Genomic DNA, 23,672 nt, shown 5'->3' with positions numbered 1-23,672 from the left:
ACACACTGTCCCACTGTACACATGCTTGACCAAAGTGAAATAAGAAAATTCATACTACACCCATCTATAATTTCTGAAACATTAAAGGATGCCTTTCAACCAACCTCACCACATACATCATATCTTTAAAAGAGCTGACCTTGAATGATAGCATGAAATACAGAAATGGGAGCAAAAGTTGTAGTTTATGCACTACTGAAATAAGACTAGTATGAAAGCACTTGAGGAAGCCAGTCAAAGATACTGGGGAAGTGCAAGCATGAGTAGAAATACATCCTAAGGTCTTGGAACCATAGTGAAAGTGCAATAAAGGAACAATATCACTTTAGTTCTTTCATGGATCCGACCTCTTACACAAAACATTTGGCAATCACCAGGCTCTGTAGTACTTCTTCATGTGCCACTCCCCAAGCAATCAGATCTTACACGACTTACTCATATCCTCTCATGACTCTATTAAATATGTTTATGTTTCTGCTTTGTTGTATCTATCCATGTTTATAACTATACACTTTATACTTACAACAATCCCTGTGCGCATACACATAGATACCTATATATGTATTTCTACACAAATCTTCCTCTTTGTCACTCTGTAGAACTATATGTTTGTCTGTCTCTCTTTTTACCTCTCTAATTTATTTGTTTATCTATCTCTCTATTATTTATTTTGTTATCTACTTATCTTTTGTATATCTTGTTATTTTTTTGCCTATATACCTATCTATCTATTTGCCTATTTATGAACCCATTTATTTATCCATCTACCTACCTATCTTTCTATGTAAGTGTATGTTTGTCTGTCCAATTACCCATCCATTTTTATTCGATTTATACCAATTATAAATTCTAAGATTTACTCTATACACTTTCTATATATCTTATTTTCAAATTGTTGAATTTTATTCCAGGTTAAATTCATTTAATTCCTTCAGTCTCTGTACTTAAATATGTGTAAGCATACACACATACTTGTGTGCATGCATGCATTGTGAATGTGTGTGTGCATGCATGCATCTCTATGCACTTATGTGTGCATATGTGAGCCTGTGAAAATAGATATGCACACACTTAGTATTAATATTTAAAGGGAAATAAATCTCTGAAATGATTACTTAAGCTAACTATTCCATCTCATGATATTCCCATAATATCTTCTGCTCCAATTTCAGTTTCCCTCAAAATATTCGAAGGTTATTTGTACATTTTATAAAATGAATTACACAATTATGACACAACTTCACAAAATCATTCATGTTTCATATATTCATATAAATACATACATACATACATACATATATACATACACACACACACCACACACTATATATATACATATATATATAATATATATATATATATATATATATATATATATATATATATATATATATATATATCTTTATAGTTATATGCATATATAAAGCACAAACCTTCATTATCATATATTTCTATATGTGTTTATATGTTTATGTATGTGTATATACTTAATCATTCAGTGAAAATCATCAAGTTATGTATGAGAAGAATGAACAATCACACTTATTTTATTTCAGTTGCAAAGGTGAAGTACAAGTTTGCCTAAACACCACTGGAGCTTCCTAGCTTTTATTAGAAAAACTGCTCTAAATGTCAGCAGAATGAAAGGTGGGTTGGAAATTTTGTTGAAATACAGGAGCAAAGATAATGTGTGTTGTGTGCAAGAAACAAGCTGGAGGTGTCCCTCAGCCAGACATGTCATAGTAAAAGTGCTGAGATTCTTCTGGGAGGGTAATACCAATAGGGAAGATAAAATTGGCATATTGCCAGCAAAGAAATAGATAGATAAGTAGTTAAGACAGTCATAGTATGTGACAGAATAATTAAGCCAAGGTTATTCAGAGAAAAATAAACAACAGCCACTGCTATTTCCATTATGCACCACAATCAAGTCTGGGGGATAAACTGCAGGACCACTTTTATAAAGCTCTTCTACTGTATACCATGACAACAAACAACAATGAGCTCATTTTTATGACTAACGATTTTAATAAACATGTTGGGAAACTGTTTCTCCCGATGGGAAATATTACATTACTTGGAAACAGATGAGGGTTGGCAGCAGGAAGAGCATCCTGTTGAAGAAATTCTGTCTCAACAAATTTTGTTTGACCCAGACAAATGTGGAAAAGTATATGTTAAATGATGATGTGGAGGACCATGAGGATGATATTGGGCAGCTCTATGGTGGCCTCTCTGTCATGCATGTGAATTATGAATATAGTGAATATAGAGAATGAGAAGAGATCGGGTCTCCTATAATTCTGTGATGCAAATGGCCTAACAATTTGCATTATCAACTTCAGGAATCCAGCCAGCCATCTGATCATATATGAATCTGGGGAACACACTAGCTAGACAGACTTCCTTCTGAACTAGAAATGGGACAGGCAGACCTTTATAAATGCTATGTTTTTTTTTCTGGTGAAGAATAATGTAGTTATTAAAGATTTCAGAGTGAGAGTTTGGCAGACTCAGAAACAAAATGCAATCTGAAAATAGAAGTCATGGAAGTTGAAAGATCTCTCAGTCAGTTGTAGATACAGAGAAGTTCTGGTTGATACTTGAGATAGGAAGGAGGAATATAGAGACTTATGACATTGAGCAAAATTGGAAATGCATACAACACAATTTGCTGAGAGCAACCTAACCTGACAGTGGAGGAAGAGTGAAGTAAACAAAGTCACAAAAGCAAAGAGACAGGCTTGGAAAAACTGGGCAAATGTAGGCAGCAGAAAGCAATACAAACAAACTAGAAAAACTAGGCCTTAAGAATACTTAGTTAAAGAAGAAGCAGAAAGTAAGGAACCTACACATATTCTACAACACAAAAATTGGAGGTGTGAGGTATTCCAGATTACAAGACACTGCTTGAGAAAAATGAGTTGTCAAGGGAGAATTATATGTAGAATATATAAATATAGTTTGTATACAGATGGCAATAAACTGGCCCTTACTATTACTGAAGAGAAAGGGGTATGAAAACACTATTATAAGAGATATATAGAGAATTCAGAGGGGAGAGAGGATCAGCCCCCAAGTAGACAAAACAAGGGGACCAAGCATACAAGTTGACTGCAGTGCAGTTCATAAAGCAATTAAAGATATGTTGGTAATGAAGATTGTGTGTCTGTGTGTGGGGTGGGGGGGTCTCTATTCATAGATAATGTGGTACTGCTCGCAAATCCTAGACCAACTCCACAAGAGGGTTTCTCGTTTGCCAGTCATAACGTCAGTTATAAACACACTCCAACTACAGATCCAGACGTGTTTCATCCTCTGATTTTCTACTGTGACTATAATGGCCTCTGCTCCTCAAAACTGACCAGGTTCATACCACCTCCACCTAGGTGTTCCAAAGCCACTCATCTCTCCTCTTCTCCTCTCATCACTCTTCTTGTATTCAATTCTCCAGGCAACACACTAAGTATGCGGCCCATTCCTTCCTCCTCTGGGAATCCCCTTCTGCTCATGTCTTTCCTGCAGATGTTGACTTGCAAAGGCTCAAGAGGAACATTTATGGCATCAATCTCATTGGCAAAGACCACTGGCACTGCCCCTTTATCTGTGTGTGTGTGTATGTGTGTGTGTGTGTATACGTGTGCATGTCTGTGTGTGTGTGTGTGTGTCTATGAGTGTGTGTATGTGTGAATGTGTGCAAGTGTGTGTGTATGTGTGTGTGCATGAGTGTCTATGAGTGTGTGTGTGCATGAGTGTCTATGAGTGTGTGTGTGTATGTGCATGCATGTGCGGGGGTGCATACTTGTGTGTGTGTGCGTGTGTTTGTTGTGTGTGTGTAGATATTTAATTAGAAATAGGGGGAGAGAGAGAGAGAGAGAGAGAGAGAGAGAGAGAAAGGGAGAGAAAGTGAGAAAGAGAGGGCTAGAATAAGAAATTTTAGAAAGAGACATTTTTGGTTAAAACATGGGGAAAAATCTATGAGCATAATGATGATGAAGACGACGATGATGATGATGATGAAGACGATGATGACGATAATGATGATGGTGGTGGTGGTGGTGGTGGTGCTGCTGCATACAAGTTGATTGCTGATGATGATGATCATTATAATGATATAATGATATTAGCCAGGCCAAGATCTATGAGAACATGACCATCACATCCAACTCCATGAAATCCATCATCACAACCAACATAAACAATACCTACTACTACTACTACTACTACTACTACTACTGCTACTACTTCTTAGCAACAGCTGGCCAGTTGCGTGGTGGCTGAGGAAAGTTGGGTGGTGGTGGTGGTGGGGGGGAGTGATGGATGATGGAAAACTATCTGTGTTGAATTGGATTCAGAGACCAATGAATTTGTGTAGTGAGCAAAGCAGAGAGGTGATGGCTTGAAGGTGGTGATGGCGGTCGTCGTCGTCGTCATCACCATTATATTTCGTAGTGGTGGTCATGGTGCCTGTCATGTAGGCTGTATTGGTGGTGGTGGTGGTGGTGGTGGTGGGGTGGGTGAGGTAGTGGTGGGGGTGGAGAGGTTGAAAGCATGACAGACATGGGTGGAGTGTTGTGGTCATTTCTGAAAGGAGCAAGTAGTTGAAGAGAGAGAGGGAGAGGGGGGAGGAGGAAAGAGAATGAGTGAATGAGCCAAAGAAATGAAGTGATAGACGAAGAGAAAGAAGAGAAGAATGGCTCTTGGTGATACATGCAACAGGGGTGAGACAGTCAGATAAATAGACAGACAGACAGACAGGTAGATAGATAGATAGATAGATAGATAGATAGATAGATAAATAGATAGATAGATAGACAGACAGACAGACAGACAGATAGATAGATAGATAGATAGATAGATAGACAGACAGACAGATAGATAGATAGGTAGATAGATAGATAGATAGATAGATAGATAGATAGATAGATAGATAGATAGATAGATAGATAGATAGATAGGAAGAAAGAGAATGATAGAAAGGGGCAAAGAGGAAGTAGAAAATGACAAAAAAGGAGAGTGAGAAAGGGTGATGGTTGAAGGAAGAGCTGTAGATTATGAGACAAAGAGGAAGGAAAAGAAAGATGGAAACATAAATGGGGGAAGAGAGGGAGACTGGGATCTAGTAATATGCAGTGAAAGAGAGGTGAAGCTAAGAAAGTAATGAGGGAGAAGGTTTAAAGGAGGAGGAGAAGGAAAACTGAAGGAGACTTCTATGGATGGGAGCAGTATGAGATAAGATAGTAACAGCACTGGCAGTAGTAGCAGTACTAATATCATCAGCAGCAGCACTAGTAGCAGTTCTAATAGTAACAATGCAGCAGTAAAAGCACAGATATAAACAGAAGCATCAATAATAGCAGTAGCAACAGCAGCAGCAATAATAACAGCAACAGCAGCAACAACGTCAATAATAGCAGTAACAGAGGCAACAGCAACAGGAGTAGCAACAGCAGCCATAACAGCAGCAGCAGCAGTAACAGCAGGATCAGCAGGATCAGCAGCAGCAGCAGCAGCAACAGTGATAAACTAGATTCTGGACAGTATTCTGAAAATCAGTAGAAGTCCAAGGAGACCAGCCAGTAACTTCAACTCTAACAACAACAACAACAAACACTTCTAGCAACAATAACCACAACATTATCATGAACAACAACAACAACAACCATTAGGAGGAACAATAGCAGCACAAGCCAATGAAGGAGCTGCTATATAGCCTGAACATCCGGCTAGAAAAAGCAACCAAATCTTCCTCAGATCACACTCCAAAGAGAAAGGTATACATTAGACAGTGTGGCAATAGAAACTAAAAAACACAGGATGTCATGGTTGGAATGGCAGTGATCATAGGTCTGTTTGATCAGAGTAAACCTTAGGCTAAATAACAACCACAGTGATATCAAGAAGCCAATGAGGAAACTTGAGCCAATGAGAAAGCTTCTATGTGGTCACTAAATCAGCCTGAAACAACAGCAAAACGTCCCTTAAATCACATCCTACTTTTTGAAAAAAGAAAAGAGTACGCTGGATAATGTACTCTTATACATAACTCTATAAGATGGGCAGTTACAGTTGGGTCACTGCTAATATCATGGTTAGTGTACATTACTCTGTAAGAAGCATAAGGCCAGTTTTCTGGTTCTCTGGGGCATATATTCCTCCCTGAATGGGGTGATGGTCCATTGTAGGATGATTCATTTTTACTAGTTGAGTGGACAGGAGCAGCATGAAATAAAGGGCTTTGCTCAAGAACATAATGCATCACCCGGTCCAGGATTCAAAACCACAATCTTACGATCATATGTCCAACACTCTAGCCACTAAGTCATGCACCTCCCCAACCTCTAATTATAGAGCTGTTGAACCATGGCTAACCTGGGTGAAACAACAACAATAGCAGCATGAACCCTACTAAAAAAAATACTTCTATGTCTCTGTCTCTCTCTCTCTGCTCTGAGTTCAAATCCTGCTGAAGTCATCTTAGCCTTTCATATTTTCAAGGTTGATAAGAAGCACCAAGCTTGAGTGATGGATTGAGAGAAAAGTAAGAATTTGGGGCCAAATGCTTTACTGTATTTATTCTGGTTCTTTGCATTCTGAAATCAAACCTTGCTAAGGCCTGCTTACATTATAGATTGAATCTGTCACCTGATTTAAAATCATTACTTGGCATCTTGTATGCATTCAATGGGTGTATCTTTGCAATCCAGAAAAGAAAGCTCAGCCCTTGGAATGGTGTTGCATTTCTTCTCCAAGAGTTTAAGAGCTAGTTATCAACACAGAAAATCATGGTGGCTGTTTTCTGGAATGACAAGGGCATCGGTCTCCTTGATTTTCTGGAATGTGCCTGAAGTGTGAACAGAGAACAGTACATTGAGACACTCAAAAGGCTTAGAGAAGCCATTAAGAGGAAGAGGCTGACCAAGAATCTGAACAATAACAAATGACTCAAGTTTATTATGACAATGCACAACTGCACAAATTTTTAGCAACAAATCAAGTAATCAGCAAATTAGGCTGATCAGTGATCGCCATCCACCATACTGACTGGATCTGGCCCTCTGACTTCCACCTCTTTGGTCCATTGATGATATTGATGAGATGAAAGTGGCTGTACCAAAGTGACACCAACAGTGTACACCTGAATCTTTTCAAAGATGATCTGAGTGTCGGGTTCAGCAATAGAGCAGATGTATCATATGCAATGGAGACTGTGCGAATAGTACTTTTGCATAAAGTATTATTCACTCTAATAAAGTATTATTCACATAAAGCATTATTCACTAACATGTGTACTTTGGATGACCTATGTTAATCAATAAAAACAATTTTTCCCACTTTTGCCCTAGATTTCTTATAACTTTCATATATTTGTTGCATATAGGTGAATCAAAAGAAAATCCCACACACATACATCCACACACACACATATATTATCATTTCTTTACATTTACTTTTTAAGTCTGTTTTCCCAAGTTAGCATGGATTAAATAAATATATTGTTGGCAGAGTTGTACAGTTGGATGCCCTTCCTCTCACTAACCCTTGCCTAATTTTCAAGTAAGAGAGATATACACATAGGCACAGGAGTGGCTGTATGGTAAGTAGCTTGCTAACCAACCACATGGTCCCGGGTTCAGTCCCACTGTGTGGCATCTTGGGCAAGTGTCTTCTGCTATAGCCCCGGGCCAACAATGCCTTGCGAGTGGATTTGGTAGACGGAAACTGAAAGAAGCCTGTCGTATATATGTATATATATATGTGTGTGTATGTGTTTGTGTGTCTGTGTTTGTCCCCCTGGTGTGTTTACGTCCCCGTCACTTAGCGGTTCGGCAAAAGAGACCGATAGAATAAGTACTGGGCTTACAAAGAATAAGTCCCGGGGTCGATTTGCTCGACTAAAAGGCGGTGCTCCAGCATGGCTGCAGTCAAATGACTGAAACAAGTAAAAGAGAAAAGAAAGAAAGAGACACAGATGTGTGTGTGTGCGTGTGCGCACGTGCATGTGTTAATGTTTGTTTTTATGCTCACTTATAATAAAAACAATTACACGTTAATCTGATGGGTTACACTATACTTTTGTACATACTTTTGGTGATTTTGAAGTTTCAGCCAGTTAAAGCTATTGTTGGACTGTCCAACGATGGCTTAACAGGCTAAAACTTCAAAGTCACTGTCAATGACATTCTTGTTTAGGAATAATAATAAGAATAATCCATTCTACTGAAGGCACAAAGACCTGAAATTTGGTGGGAGGGGAGTAGTTGATTGCATCCACCCCCAGCGTTCCACTGGTGTTTAATTTATCAACCCTGAAAGGATGAAAGGCAGCTGACCATAGCAGAATTTGAACTCTGTATGTAAAGACAGATGAATTACTACAAAGCATTTTGCCTGACATGCCAAAGATTCTGCCAGTATGTTGCCCCTTATATCATCATAATAATAATAATAATAATAATAATAATAATAATGATGATAATAATAATAATAATAATAATAATAATAATAATAATAATAATAATATAATAATAATAATAATAATAATAATAATAATTAATTAATAATAATAAGAAGAAGAAGAAGAGAAGAAGAAGAAGAAGAAGAAGAAGAAGAATTTATTGCCCACAGGGGGCTAAACATAGAGGAGACAAACAAGGACAGACAAGGAGATTAAGTAGGTTACATCGACCCCAGTGATTAACTGGTACATATTTAATCGACCCTGAAGGATGAAAGGCAAAGTCAGCCTCGGCAGAATTTGAACTCAGAACGTAACGGCAGACAAAATACTGCTAGGCAATAATAATAATGATTATGATGATAATGATGATAATCCTTTCTACTATAGGCACAAAGCCTGGAATTTGTAGGGAAAGAGATAGTCAATTACATCGACCCCAGTACTTGACTGGTTCTTAGTTTATCAACCCTGAAAGGATGAAAGTCAACCTTGGTGAAATTTGAACTCAGGACAAAGCACAGGTAAAATACTGCTAAATATATCGCCCAGCATGCTAACGATTCTGCCAATTCACTGGCTTATATAATAATAATTAGTCATGAAAAGGGGACAGGTAATCAACAGTGAAGGTATCCAATTACCAGATGGCCAGACATTCAAATCATTAAAAGAAGGAGAGAGAGTTATAAGTATCTAGGAGTATTATAATCTGACAGAGTACTAACTATAGAAATGAAAATGAAAATTGAAGAGTACCTCAGAAGGGTAAGGAAGGTAACAAAAATGGTCCGAAACTAGCAAAGGCTGTAAATACTTGGGCAGTATCATTACTTAGATACTCAACAGCTTTTGTAGATTGGACAAAACTGAATTAGCAAAGCTAGAAAGAAGAACTTGGAAAGAATTCAATATGAATGAAGGACATCACCCAAGGGCAGGAGTAGCAAGGTTATACTTATCTAGAAAGGAAGGTGGAAGAAGGTTGATATCAATAGAAGACTGCATGGAGTTAGCTAGAGTGGATATAAACTCCTATGTAGGTAATAGTGAAGAAAGATTATTAAGAGTTGCTAGAGACACAGCAAGATATAGGGAAAACCAGAAAAAAGATCAAAAGTTATCTGACTGGCAGGAAAAGACTTTACATTGTAGATTCCCAAAGATAGTTGCAGCAAATTGTAGAAGTGAGACATAATTGTGGTTGCAGAAATGAAGGCTAAAAAAGGGAGACAGAAAGTTTGTTAGTAGCAGTAGCAGCACAAGATCAAGCATTAAGAACTAATTAAAAGCCAAGATAAACAAACACCAAGTATATTCCCAGTGTATGTTATGCAAATCAAAAGAGGAAAATGTTACTCATAAAGTAAGGGAATGTAGCATACTGGTACAGAAAGACTACCAGAAGAGACATGACAATCTAGGGAGAGTAATCCACTGAGAGTTATGTAGAAAGCTAGGATTTGACCATACTGATAAATGGTATGAATATGAACCTAGTAAAGTACTAGAAAGTAAGAAATATAAGATGTTGTGGGACTTTAACATTCAAGCTGACAGTGTAATAGAAGCTAGAAAGCCTGATTTAGTAGTAGTAGACAAAGACAATAGAAAGTGCCAGATAATTGACTATACAGTCCCAAATGATGAAAAAATCGATATGAGAGTAATAGAAAAAATAGCCAAGTATCAAGACTTAGCCATTGAATTATGGAGATTATAGAAAGTGTGGGTAAAATGTATCCCAGTAGTTATAAATGAATTAGGAACTATCTCAAAAGATTTGAACACTTGGATTGAGAAAATAGGCATAAAACCAAGTTTAGTACAGCTCCAGAAAACAGTGTTATTAGGGAGAGCTAGGATACTTAGGAGGGTTCTTGGTATTTAAGGCTACTTGTAGCCCGATGTTAGGAATTTTTCTTTTCCAACAGCCTAATCTGTTGTATGTATATGAATAATAATAACAATAATATATATGTATATATGATCATAATCATAATCATCACTGACATCATCACCAAGAAGGGTATTGGATTGACAGAGTTGTTAGAGGATCAGACAAAATGTGCTTAGATATTGGTTCCGTCTCTTTATGTTCTGGGTTCAAATCAAACCAAGATCAATTTTACCTTTTATATTTCCAGAGTTGATAAAATAAAGAACCAGTAAAGTTTAATAAAATAACTCTTTCCATTAAAAATTTCAGGTTTTGTTCCTAAGTACATATTATCATCGTCATAATCATTGCCATCATTTATAATGCCTGTTTGTTTTGCATGTTTAAGTGAGCAAGTTTTGCATCATGAGAATGTAGAGCTCCCAAGCACTAATAATAATAATGATAATGATAATAATAATCATTTAATGTCCATTTTCCATGCTGGCATGGGTTGGATGGTTTGTCCAGAGCTGGCAAGCTGGGGCGCTGCACCACACTCCAGTCTGATTTGGCAGGGTTTCTATGACTGGATGCCCTTCCTAACGCCAACCACTTTACAGAGTGTGCTGGGTGCTTTTATACATGGCACTGCATGGGTGCTTTTATGTGGGACCACACAGATACTTTTATGTGCCACTGCACAGGTAGGGGAGGGGATAAGTCAATTACAATGACCCCAGTATTCAACTGGTATTTATGTTATCAATTCTGAAAGGATGAAAGACAAAGTCTACCTCTTCTGCCAGCTTTCCACCTTTACCAGTACATTAATATTGGTTTCAAATTTTGGCAAGAGGCCAAAAATTTTGAGAGAGGGAGTAAGCTCAACCTATTTTATCGACCCTAAGAAGATGAAAGGCAAAATTGACCTCAACAGAATTTGAACTCAGAATGTAAAGATCGCTAAAATGCTGCTAAGCATTTTGTCTAGTGTACTAACAAGTCTGCCAGCTCAACCACCACTTAAACCTTTGATATTAATTAGTGATTTACCTTTCCATACTGTATTCAGTTACTTAGTTTAACATGATGCAGGAAAAACTTCAGGGAAGCAGAATTGCTCTAAATACACCTATTTGAAGACAAAGTCTTCATGTAGGTATTCCTCATGGCACAAAAGACTACTCTGATTAATATATTACATGTGTAGAAGAAACAGATGATCAAATCATTAAAGTTTAAGAGACCATAACTGATGAACTGAATTACCACAAAATTATTTCACCTTTGGTTGACAAAATTTCATTTTTCTTTTCTTTTTAAAAGTTACAATTGCTATGAGTTAGGGACAAGCACCATGTTGGCTGACGGCTCATTTCTGTCATTCACAGAAACTGCTTTGCATTCAGAAGTGTCAAGGCACTTAACTCTATACAACTTCACAATTATTTGGTATTGCCATGTCAATAACTATGTTACTGCCATTTTATCATGAAAAATTATCTTACATTTATATATACTATATTATCAACTGTTATTTGTATGTTATTTGTAAGTGAAGGCACATGGCTCAGTGGTTAGAGCATCAAGTTTACAATCGTGAGGTTGTGAGTTCAATTCCCCGACCGGGTTAAATGTTGTGTTCTTGAGCAAGACACTTTATTTCATGTTGCTCCAGTTAACTCAGCTGTAGAAATGAGTTGCGACGTCACAGGTGCCAAGCTGTATTGGCCCCTTTGCCTTTCCCTTGGATAACACTGGTGGTGTGGAGAGGGGAGGCTGGCATGCAAGGGCTACTGCTGGCCTTCCACAAACAACCTTGCCTGGACTTGTGCCTCAGAGGGTAACTTTCTAGGTGCAATCCCATGGTCATTTATGACCGAAGGGGGCCGGCTCCGCCTATTTGTATGCTCAAGTTATATAGTATTTTCATGTAGTCATTTTCTAAGGCAGACAGAGGTTCATACAAGTACCAAGCATTTTATCTGTTTAGTCGAAATGGTGTGGCAAGACATATCATATTTTCTGGTGTATAAGACCCACTCTCAAATGAGACAAACTCCCTACTCTTTTTGTGGGAAAAAAAGAAAAGAAATGAAAACAAATTGATTATGTTTCATCATATACACTCGGTATCCCATCCATAATACAGTCACATTAGCTGGAAAGCAGTTTTTTGTTATATTTCAGAATGAAAAAAATTGCACCTTATACACCAGCGTATATGGTATGTAGAGCAGCTTTGCTACAATATGGTACTTCCAAGTATCTTTTGTGGGAGATTGTATAGGACATCCTGATACAGTATGGTCTATTATCTTGGAAAACATACCACAGAGATGATATGATCTATATTGAAGGATGCATAAATATTCATTTCTGTATGCTTAGTCCTTCTTCTGTAAGGTGAAAGTTGTAACATCTGTTGCTCCTGCTGTTGTTGATGCTGTTGTTGTTGTGTTTGCCATATATGTGTGTATTTATGACCACTCAAAGAAAATTTGATTATTACCAAGTTCTTTTTTTTTAATTTATGCGCCCTTTTCAAGCCTAACCAGGCTCATAGGCCCGGTTTCCCAGTTTCTGTGGCATATGTGTTCCCCCCAGCTGGAGGGGATGCCAGTCCATCGCAGCGTTATCCAAGAAACAGGAAGAAAGAATGAGAGAAAGTTGGAGCAAAAGAGTACAATAGGGGTCACCCACCCCCCACCCTGCCCCGCCTGTGGGAGCCTCATGGAGCTTTAGCTGTTTTCACTCAATAAACACACATGACGCCCAGTCTGGGAATCGAAACCGCGATCCTCGACTGTGAGTCCGCTGCCCTAACCACTGGGCCATTGTGCTTCCACATTACCAAGTTTTACTGGATGAAATATTTTTCCTTTTTAAATTGTTTTTCAAACAGGGCTTCTATTCCGATAGTTGATGTAAGCAAAAGTTCTGCCTTTTAGGCATTAATTTATGCTTCTGAAAAACGTTTCTTGCATTTACATATTTTTCAACATGGCTCTTCCAGAAGAAGAGCAGAGATAGGTGTTAACAAAAAAGTGAGTAGCACTGCACGCACACCATCCTAAAATGGGATCAAATATCATTCATGAACATGAATTTGAAAGCAAGATAAAAAGAATTCAGAACAAGATTAAAGAGAAAAATAAAAATAACAATGAATAAACAAAATAGATTTGTCAGCTCAGGCTGTCACAGTCTGATACTCCAAAATGCAAACTTGTTCTACAAAAGTTCTATTTAACGATGTAACCTGGCACAATATAAACAGTGCCAGCAGCAGCATTACATGCTAAAAGGAGGTTTTGGATGTCTGTCAAATCATGTCAATGATGGCAGTGTGGTAGATGGATGTCACAAAAGTGCATGCTTCTTTCCTTGAGGAATTTCCCAAAATGGTTGTCTTATTTTTGAAACAACAGTAAAAAATATTTTTGTGGCTTAATTTGTGTAACATCTAGTAAAAATAATACAATATGTTATATATACATGCTTGTCCACCTTTTCTGTCTTTATAAACACACATTTTAAATGCATTTTTATATATATATACTGAAAAGCATGTACGTTATATAAAGCATACAATACCAGTTATGTCTTCTGTGTTCACACACTCGCCCACACACACATCATCCTCATCATTTAATATCCATAGGCCAGACAGAATTTGTTGAGACAGATTTTCTATGACCAAGCATACTTCCTATCACCAACACTTACTTGTTTTCAAGCAAGGTAATATCTAACCATGGCCAGACACGATTTCCACAGAAGACTGGAAACAAGCATCACTTGTATGATAGCAATGCACATTTACAGCAGTGTGTATGTATGTATGTATGTATGTATGTTGTATGTATGTATGTATGTGTGTATGTATGTATGTGTGTATGTATGTATTTGTGTATGCATGTATGTATGTATGTATGTATGTATGTATGTGTGTGTATGTATGTATGTATATGTATGTATGTATATGTGTATGTATGTGTGTGTATGTCAGTCTCTCTGTCAGTCTCTCTGTCTGTCTGTCTGTATGTATGTATGTATGTGCATGTATGTATGTAGGTAGGTATGGATACACACACACACACATGCACACAAATGCACACACACATACATCCTTCGATTCCCATATACCAAATCCACTCACAAGGCTTTGGTTGGCCCATGTCTACAGAAGAAGACACTTGCTCAAAGTACTGTACAGACTGAACTCTAGACTGCATGATTGGCATGCGAGCCTCATGACTACACAGCCACACCTACACGCATGTGTGTGTGTGTATATATATAATATATATATGTATCTCTCTCTCTCTATATATATATATGTATATATATATATTATATATATATACATATATATATATATATGTATGTATATATATATATATATATATATATATATATATTATATATATATATATATATATAACACACACACACTCAAGCACAGAATCACACATATCTACAAATATATATGTGTATGTGTGTTTGTATGGGGGACGAGACAGTGTTTGATTGAAAAAGAGAAAGAAATAAAAAATATCTTAAGAAATATACATAAACACATATAAACATTACATTTCATATTTTTCTATATATTTTGTTTTTATTTTGTATTCTATTCTGTTTTTCCACTCAAACCCCCCTTTCTCTCTCTTTACATATATATTTCTCACTTTCCTTCTCTTCTTCTCTTTCAACACTTTCACTTTTACCTCTCTCCCTCTCTCTCTCCCTTAGTCTCTTTCCATTTCTCCTTTGTTTTATATATATACTCTTAAAAAATTCTTTTGTCACACCAACTACCCTAGCTCCCTCTCACTCAGTTATTCCCCTTACTCTTTTTTTCTTTCCCATTTTTTACTTCCCCTCTCTCCTTCCATACTTTTTTTCTTCTCCTCTCCTCTCTCACTGTTTCAATTATCCAGCAACAACTTCTATTTAAGCATCTTCTCTATTGGCATCACTGATTTTATCATCCGGAACAATCCATTGCTGACTAAACAATAATTTCAGCCTCATATCACAGCTGCTGGCAAATCTTTCCTCAATATTGATTTCTAAGATGTGTACACACCCACATCCCCTCTGCCACCCACCCACCACCCCTGTAACTTTTTAGGCGGTAACCAGTGATAATAGGGGGTTTGCAGGTAGAGGGAGGGACGGGTGAAAGGGGATGGGGAAATGCTTGACTGACTTTCCACTGGTACATTACCAAAACTTAATTTTCATTTTTATCAACTCTTATGAGAAGAATGACAGGCAGAAGCATACCTAGTAGGAATTGAACTCAAGACTATGAGATATTGGATGTGGAATATTGTAAAGTAACGCCCCCAGTCAATCACTCTCTCTGTCTTTCTCGCCTTCTCCTCTCTCTCTCTCTCTTCATCTCTAAATCTTAGCCATCTTTAACAAAAAGATAAAGAATTTGCTTCTTTTCGTATTATTTGCACTGCATATATATATATATAATATATATATATACAGAGAGAGAGAGAGAGAGAGAGATGCATGTGTATACATACATTCATACATACATACATTTGTGTATTAAGGGTACCAGTGGTTTCATGTTAAGAAAATAGCTTAAAATGTTAATAATTTTCAAGCCGATCACATATATACATCTGTATGTGTGTGTCTCACTTTCCTTCCTCTTCTTTTTCTCTTTCAGCACTTTCACTTTCACCTCTCTCCCTCTCATTCTCTCTCTCTCTCACTCACTCTCTCTTAGTTTCTTTCTGTTTCTCTTTTGTTTTATATATATTTTCTTTAAATTCAATGACTGGCATCCGTGCTAGTGGAGTGCTAAGAGCACCATCTGAGTGTGATCGTTGCCAGAGCAGCTGACTGGCTTCCGTGCCGGTGGCACATAAAAATGCTGGTGGCACGTGAAAAACCATTTGAGCAAGGTTGTTGCCAGTGCAGCTGGACTGGCTCCTGTGCAGGTGGCACGTAAAAAAGCACCATTTGAGCGTGGTCGTTGCCAGTACCGCCTGACTGGCCCTCATGCCAGTGGCATGTAAAAGCACCCACTACACTCTCGGAGTGGTTGGTGTTAGGAAGGGCATCCAGCTGTAGAAACTCTACTAGATCTGACTGGAGCCTGGTGCAGCCATCTAGTTCACCAGTTCTCGGTCAAATCATCCAACCCATGCTAGCATGGAAAGCGGACGTTAAACGATTATGATGATGATGTATATGTGTGTATATATATATATATATATAATATATATATATATATCTATCTATATATATATATATATATATATATATATATAGATATATATATATATATATCTGGCCTGGTGCAGCCTTCGGGCTCCCCAGACCCCAGTTGAACCGTCCAACCCATGCTAGCATGGAAAACGGACGCTAAATGATGATGATGATATATATATATATATATATATATGTATATGAATATATACATGTGTGTGTATATGTGTGTATGTGTGAGTGTATGTATGTGTATACACAAACACACACACACACATAAGCAAGAACAGCTGTAAATTTACACATTTTCTTTCTAATCTTGCTGATGATCCATATTTAAACATGATGAAATTAATTTGTCCAGGTATATCTTGATTTCCATATTGGTGTATTTCTTGATCTATATTTCACTAAATTAACATAATAGTTATAATCCTACCAGTATTGAATTCTTTCATATATATGAATGTTTGTGTATGTGTTAATGTGTGTGTGTGTGTGCATGTATGAAAATGCATATTAGAAGAGTTTTTTTTCCATTTGGCAATAATATATACACTCAGACACAAATGAAATAGCAATGTTTATCAAGATGTTATGACTTTCCCATATTAAGGCTTGCTCAACAGAACAAAATAGGTTACATACATACATACATACATACATACATACATACATACATACATACATACATACATACATACATACATACATACATACATACGTACATACATACGTACATACATACATACATTCATACATACATACATACACACACACACATATGCATATATGCATGCAAAATAAATATAATATAACATTTTGTTATATTTTTTAATGAATAATCAGGAAAAATAAATGTTTTACAACACAGCCAATCACAGCTTAAAATCATTCCTGATAAAATGCACTTAATTTTTTTTCCTATCAAGCAAAATATTAAAGTACATTTTTCTTTCTTAAAATCTCTCATACATGGTTCAATATTTTAAAAATGATTTCTGATATTAGTGGGGTGTGTAGCATTAAAACTGCTAAAAGGGTCTAAAACCATTAATATAACAGTTGAAAAGTACAATATATATATATATGTGTGTGTGTGTGTTTGTGTGTGTGTGTGTGTGTTTGTGTATATGTGTGTATATATGTATATATGTGTATATATATATATATATATATATTATATATATATATATATATATATATATATGAATTCTGAAATATGTCTTTTTTTTTTTTTTTGGTTTCTGAACAAAATATATCAAATTTAAAAGCAAATATTGAAAAATATTGTTTTAAAAGATTGTTAGGGCCAGGCATTATTTATGTTCAGTCTGTGTTTGTCAATTGATTCATTAGTATTTATATTTTATGCCATATTGTACAGAGTAGGTCATGTGATTTATATATCATGCCTGGTTGAACATCACCACCACCACCACCACCACCCACCACCCACCATCTCTGCTTGGTCTTTGGTGATTTTAATGGGTCCACTCCATTGCAAACATTCAAAACAGTCATTTGGCCAACCCTATTTTAACTCATGTAACTGCAGTACCAGTTTGGGAAGTGTCTGCAAAAGACACCCCATCTTTCACTAACTGAATAAGGCTTGCTTCTCAACCATATGGTTTTAGTTTCAGTCCCTTGAGCAAGTGTTTTCTGCTACAGACCCAGGCCAACCAAAGCCCTGGGAGTGGATTTGGTCGATGATTATATGAGTGTGCGAATGTGCATGCACATGCATGTGTGTGTGTGTGTGCCCTCTTCTTAACATTGTGTAATAATTGCAAATGAGTTGGTTATAGGCAAATATTTCCTTGCTTGGAAACAAATGAGGGTTGGCAACAGGAAGGGCATCCAGCTATATTAAATCTGCCTCAAATAAACACCATATGACACATGCAAGCATAGAAAATGGCTGTTAAATGATTATTATATATATATTAGAAAGCTGACACATCTATTTCTTTCGTCTAACTACTTTTGTGCTTTATAAAGTATTTATAAACCATTTTTTGCTATTTTTGTCTTAGAGATGGATGAGTCGGAAATTTGTACAGTTTTGAAATATGAGTTCTTTCTTGGAAAAACAGCATCACAGACAGCTCGGAATATTAATGGAGTATTTCATTCTAATGTTATTACACAGCAGACAGTATCAAATTAGTTTGCAAAATTTCGTTCTGGTAACTTTGACTTCACAAATGAGTGATGCGGTGAACCAGAAACAAAGGCAGATAATGATGAGCTGAAACCATCGAGTCAGATCCATCTCAAAGTGCCCCCCGTGAATTATTGTTGTTGTTTGGTGTTAGCAAGCAAACAATGTTGACTCACCTACTTCAAATCGGTGAAGATGCCGATGACTGCTCGGTTCAAAGTCTCCCTTGACCACAAGTGGCCTGAACTCTTTACATGAACACCACCCTGTACATAACTCCATGTCCCCCTACATGGCCTTGCTTTTTGAGCCAAAAATTAACTAATTAATTAACTAATAAAAAAAATCGGTAAAGTGAAAAAGTTGGATAAGTGGAAGTCTGCATTATGATTACTTTCTCGTCACAAAAATGAATAATTTTTGTATTGAATTTTAACATGTGATGAGAAATGGATCCAATACAACAACCATAAATGTTCAGCACAATGGTTGGACAAAGACGAGCCACCAAAACACAGTCCAAAAAGCAAAATTCATCAAAAGAAGCTGATGGTGTGTGTTTGGTGGTCTGGCCAAGGTGAGATCCATTATGATTTCATTAAACCTGGGTCATCAATCATGGCCAAAGTATACTGCATCCAACTGGATCAAATGATGCAGAAACTTACAAAAAAACATTCTAGATTAGTCAACAGATCCACTCCTATGCCAGACCACATGTTGCAAAAATGACATTGGCAAAACTACAGGAGTTGAAGTTGTAAATTCTCCATCATTCACCATACTCATCTGATCTTCTTCCAGAATTTGGATAACTTTTTGATGGGAAAAAATTTAATTCCGACAATGCTGTAAAACATTGACTCTAGATTGCCAGGCTTTTACAGTTCCGGGCTGGACAAGCTACTGCTGAAATGGCAAAAGTGTATTGACAATATGGGTGCATACTTTGATGAATAAAACTATTCCTTGTATTTATAAAACATTAGCAAACTTTTTTGTTTTCTACAAATTTCATACTTGACCTAATATTTACCAAAATCACATAAAAATATCTAGAAATACTAAAGAGTAAATGTATTCAATGAAATTGCCATTCACTTCAAACACTACCTCCAGATGACTTCAGAATCCCCTGCAACTCTTCTAGACGGTCTCCTTGTTTAAGTTGGCGAATGCTACCATAATCCTTGCCTTCAGTTCATCTTTGGTATTACAAGGAGTTTTGTTGGTCTCTTGCTCAATTGTGCCCCACACATAATAATCAAAGGGGTTGCAGTCTGGGGAGTTAGGTCGCCAGATGTTAGGGGTGATGTGGTCACAGAAATTGTCTGACAGCCATGACTGGGTTCTCCTGCTTGGGTAGCATGGTGCAGAGTCCTGTTACCAGACATAGGGTCTTTCAGCAGCCACCCTCTTGATGCAGGGCAGCACTACATCTTCCCTGGAACCATGTGGTTGGTAAGCAAGCTACTTACCACACAGCCACTCCTGTGCCTATATGTTAAATAAATTGACACAAATACTGAATGAATTCCTCTTTAAAGAAGCTTAACATTGTTGTGTTAAATCATTTACTTTCAGTTACCCCTGCTCTAATACATGTTTGGCATAATGCTTATTACTGTATTTTGTTCTGAATCATAAATGCACCATCATCATCTAACATTCATTTTCTATGCTGGCATGGATTAGACAGTTTCAAAGGAGCTGGCCGGTTGAAGAGCTGCACTTGGCTCCAGTTCTCTGTTTTGGCAATGATTTTCTGGCTGGATGCCCTTCTTAATGCCAACCACTTTATAGAGTGTACTGGGTACTTTTTATGTAGCACCAGCACAGGTGCTTTATACATGGTATCAGCGCAGGTGCTCCTTACATAGCACCAGTACAGGTGCTTTTTTGGGGGGGAACCAGCACAGGTGTTTTTACAAGGTACCAGCACGGGTGCTTGTTACATAGCACCAGCATGAGTGTTTTTTTATTTGGCACCAAAACAGACACTTTTTACATGGCACCTGCACCCACGTGTGTGTGTGTCTGTGTGTCTGTGTGTCTGTGTGTAAGAGAGAGAAATAGAGAGAGAGACACGTCAGTACATGGTCTCAAAATGAGGTGGATGGTTGGATGTGTGAAGTAACAGCTTGTGAAGGAATTCCTCAGCTTCAATAAATCTCTGTACACATGCACACACATACACAGGAATGTCACCTGTCATATGACAGGGTAACTTTGTCACTTTGGGTAATTTGATAAAAGCTAAATTATAATCATTGTATGTATGTATGTCATATTTCCTGACATTATCCATAGTTAAAAAAAGTGTATTGACATTATTTTGGGGCGTTGGGCGTAAGAGATGAACTCTATAACTGGTTGAAGTCCTTTATTTTTGGCCGAAAAGAGGTTGTCACAGTTCTAGGACAGCACTCTTCGCCCTATGAGATGACATCTGGTGTACCACAGGGATCTGTTCTTGGCCCCCTTTTATTTGTTTCATATGTTAATGACATAGATGCCAACTTAAAGAATGCCACAGTGCTGAAATATGCAGATGACATCAAGCTGTACCTCGAAATAAAGAGGTCAAATCCTATACACTATGGATCTCTATTGCAAGCAGACCTGGACACAATGCAGCAGTGGATCATGGACTGGCAACTCAAGCTGGCTGTGGACAAATGTACCACCATGCATTTTGGGAGGAGAAACCCAGAGTCCACCTACTCCCTCCACAACACTAGTCTCAAAAAGTCTTCGTGTGAACGTGACCTGGGTGTTATTGTCGACAGTGATTTGTGTTGGACAAAACACATCGCTAAAATTGTCAAGAAGGATGAGGATGTCTTGGCATCACTCGCCAAATCCTTTGTGAGCCGCTCTCTGACTATCTATCTGCGGCTTTATATAGCTATGGTAAGACCTCACCTGGAATTTGCATCACCGGTCTGGAACCCCTATCATGCCCAGGATATCAATCCTCTGGAAGCCGCTCAGCGATGTGCAACCAAAAGAATACCCTCCATCAGGCATTTGCCATATTCTGAACGCCTTACTTCCCTGGGCATGGACACATTGAAACTCCGATGTCTGGCAGCTGACTTGGCAGACACCCATAAAATTATCAACCATCGTACAAACAATAACTCTGAGCACCTTTTCAGACTCCACCCATCTAACACCCGTGGACATATTTACAAAGTCAGAAAACAGCACAGCGCCCATGACTTTAGGAAACATTTTTTCACGCTAAGAGTTGCTGAAGTATGAACAAACTGCCAGCATCAGTTGTTAGTTGCTGGAGCACTGCTTCCTTCAAAACTTCCATACTTCCTGAGATTTGCCAACACTACACCTGATTTTCTCCCCTCCATACACACACAAGCATGTACCTGACTCATGCATTGTTCGCTTTCCAGACATTTGTACACTACTGCATGTGCTTTATATGCACTGTCTGACAAGTTGTGGTGCACCTGAGCACTGTATACAATAATTTCATTATTATTATTATTGTAGCAATTGTAGTAACATTTTAATTTGGGAGAGTTTGCTATAAATTCTTAAGTTAGCAAATTCTCTAGTGATTAATGTGAAAGAAAGCAAACTTACTCTGCAAATGAACGGTTTATTTTCAAAGTCTCTAAGGAAAATATTCATTACAATAAATATTAGATACGTATAGCTTTTTTCCTGCTTTAGCCAACTATTGTCACTTACTCATCTTCCTCCTCCTGTCTGTATGAGTCTTTCTCACTCTGTGTGTGTATGTATATCGTTCTTTTACTCATTGCCTACCACCAAGCTGAGTATATGTACTCAGCTTGCACCTCTCATATTAACTTGCTGTAGCTCCTGTTTTTAAATAATGATGTAAAGTGATAGAAATCAATTAATGAATCAACCAACATTTAATTATATTAGTTATTATCAAATATATATCTTTTCTATCTTTTTCTTGTTTCAGTTATTAAACTACAGCCATACTGAGGTACCACCTTGAAGAAGATTAATCAAGCAAATCAGCGCCAGTACTTGGTCTTTTAAACCTTATATCTATTCTATTGGTCACATTTGAACGGAACACTCTGTTACAAGGATGTAAACACACCTACACCAGTTATTAAATGGTGGGGGGGAAACAAACATGCATGCACACACACACACATAGTAAGTGTTTTCTAGTTTCTTATTTCTTTACTGCCCACAAGGGGCTACACACAGTGGGGACAAACAAGGACAGACAAACGGATTAAGTCGATTATATCGACCCCAGTGCGTAACTGGTACTTATTTAATCGACCCTGAAAGGATGAAAGGCAAAGTCGACCTCGGCAGAATTTAAACTCAGAATGTAGTGGCAGACGAAATACCGTTAAGCATTTCGCCCTGAGTGCTAACGTTTCCGCCAGCTCACCGCCTTAGTTTCTGTCTAGCAAATGCACTCACAAAGCTTTGGGGCCTGAGGTCATGGAAGAAGACACCTGTCCAAGATGCCACACAGTGGGACTGAATGCAGAACCATGTGGCTGGAAAGCAAACTTCTAACCATACAGTCACACCTGCATATACATACATACATTCATACATACATACACACACACAATCACACAACATATACATACATGCTGGGAGTTGTGGTGTGCTCCTGTAATCTAGCTACTCAGAGGCTTGGTTGGTTGGCCGGTTTGAGGATGGGAGTCCTGGTAGTCGGTCTTCTATGGCGATCGGGTGTCCGTGCTAAGCTCGGCATCAATATGGTGCTGGAGAGGGAGCTTATCAGGACCAGGTTGTCTAAGGAGGGTCGCTTCAGCCCAGGGCGGAAACGCAGCAGGCAAAAGGCCCCGTGTCGAGCAGTAGTGGGATCGCGCCTGTGAATAGTTGTCAGTTAGCAGCCTGTTCGATACAACTGAACACCAATCTAA

General features: G+C 37.7%; 1 protein-coding gene and 1 long non-coding RNA gene across 12 annotated transcripts in view; one reads left to right on the top strand and one right to left on the bottom strand.

Moving 5' to 3' along the window:
- The window catches only part of LOC115214900 (tensin-3), a 930,040-nt gene that overhangs the window by 809,921 nt on the left and 96,447 nt on the right, over positions 1-23,672 (bottom strand). The gene's annotated exons all lie outside the window — the stretch shown is intronic.
- Positions 10,552-23,667, top strand: LOC118764658. The gene is made up of 3 exons (XR_005000476.1): positions 10,552-10,562; positions 22,423-22,426; positions 23,383-23,667. It is a non-coding gene; the product is annotated as an uncharacterized LOC118764658 (long non-coding RNA).

This window comes from Octopus sinensis, linkage group LG8 (assembly GCF_006345805.1).
Source record: "Octopus sinensis linkage group LG8, ASM634580v1, whole genome shotgun sequence".
Taxonomy (NCBI): Eukaryota; Metazoa; Mollusca; class Cephalopoda; order Octopoda; family Octopodidae; genus Octopus; species Octopus sinensis.
The sequence above is the reverse complement of the archived record's forward strand: the minus strand, read 5'-3'. Positions and strand labels throughout refer to the sequence as shown.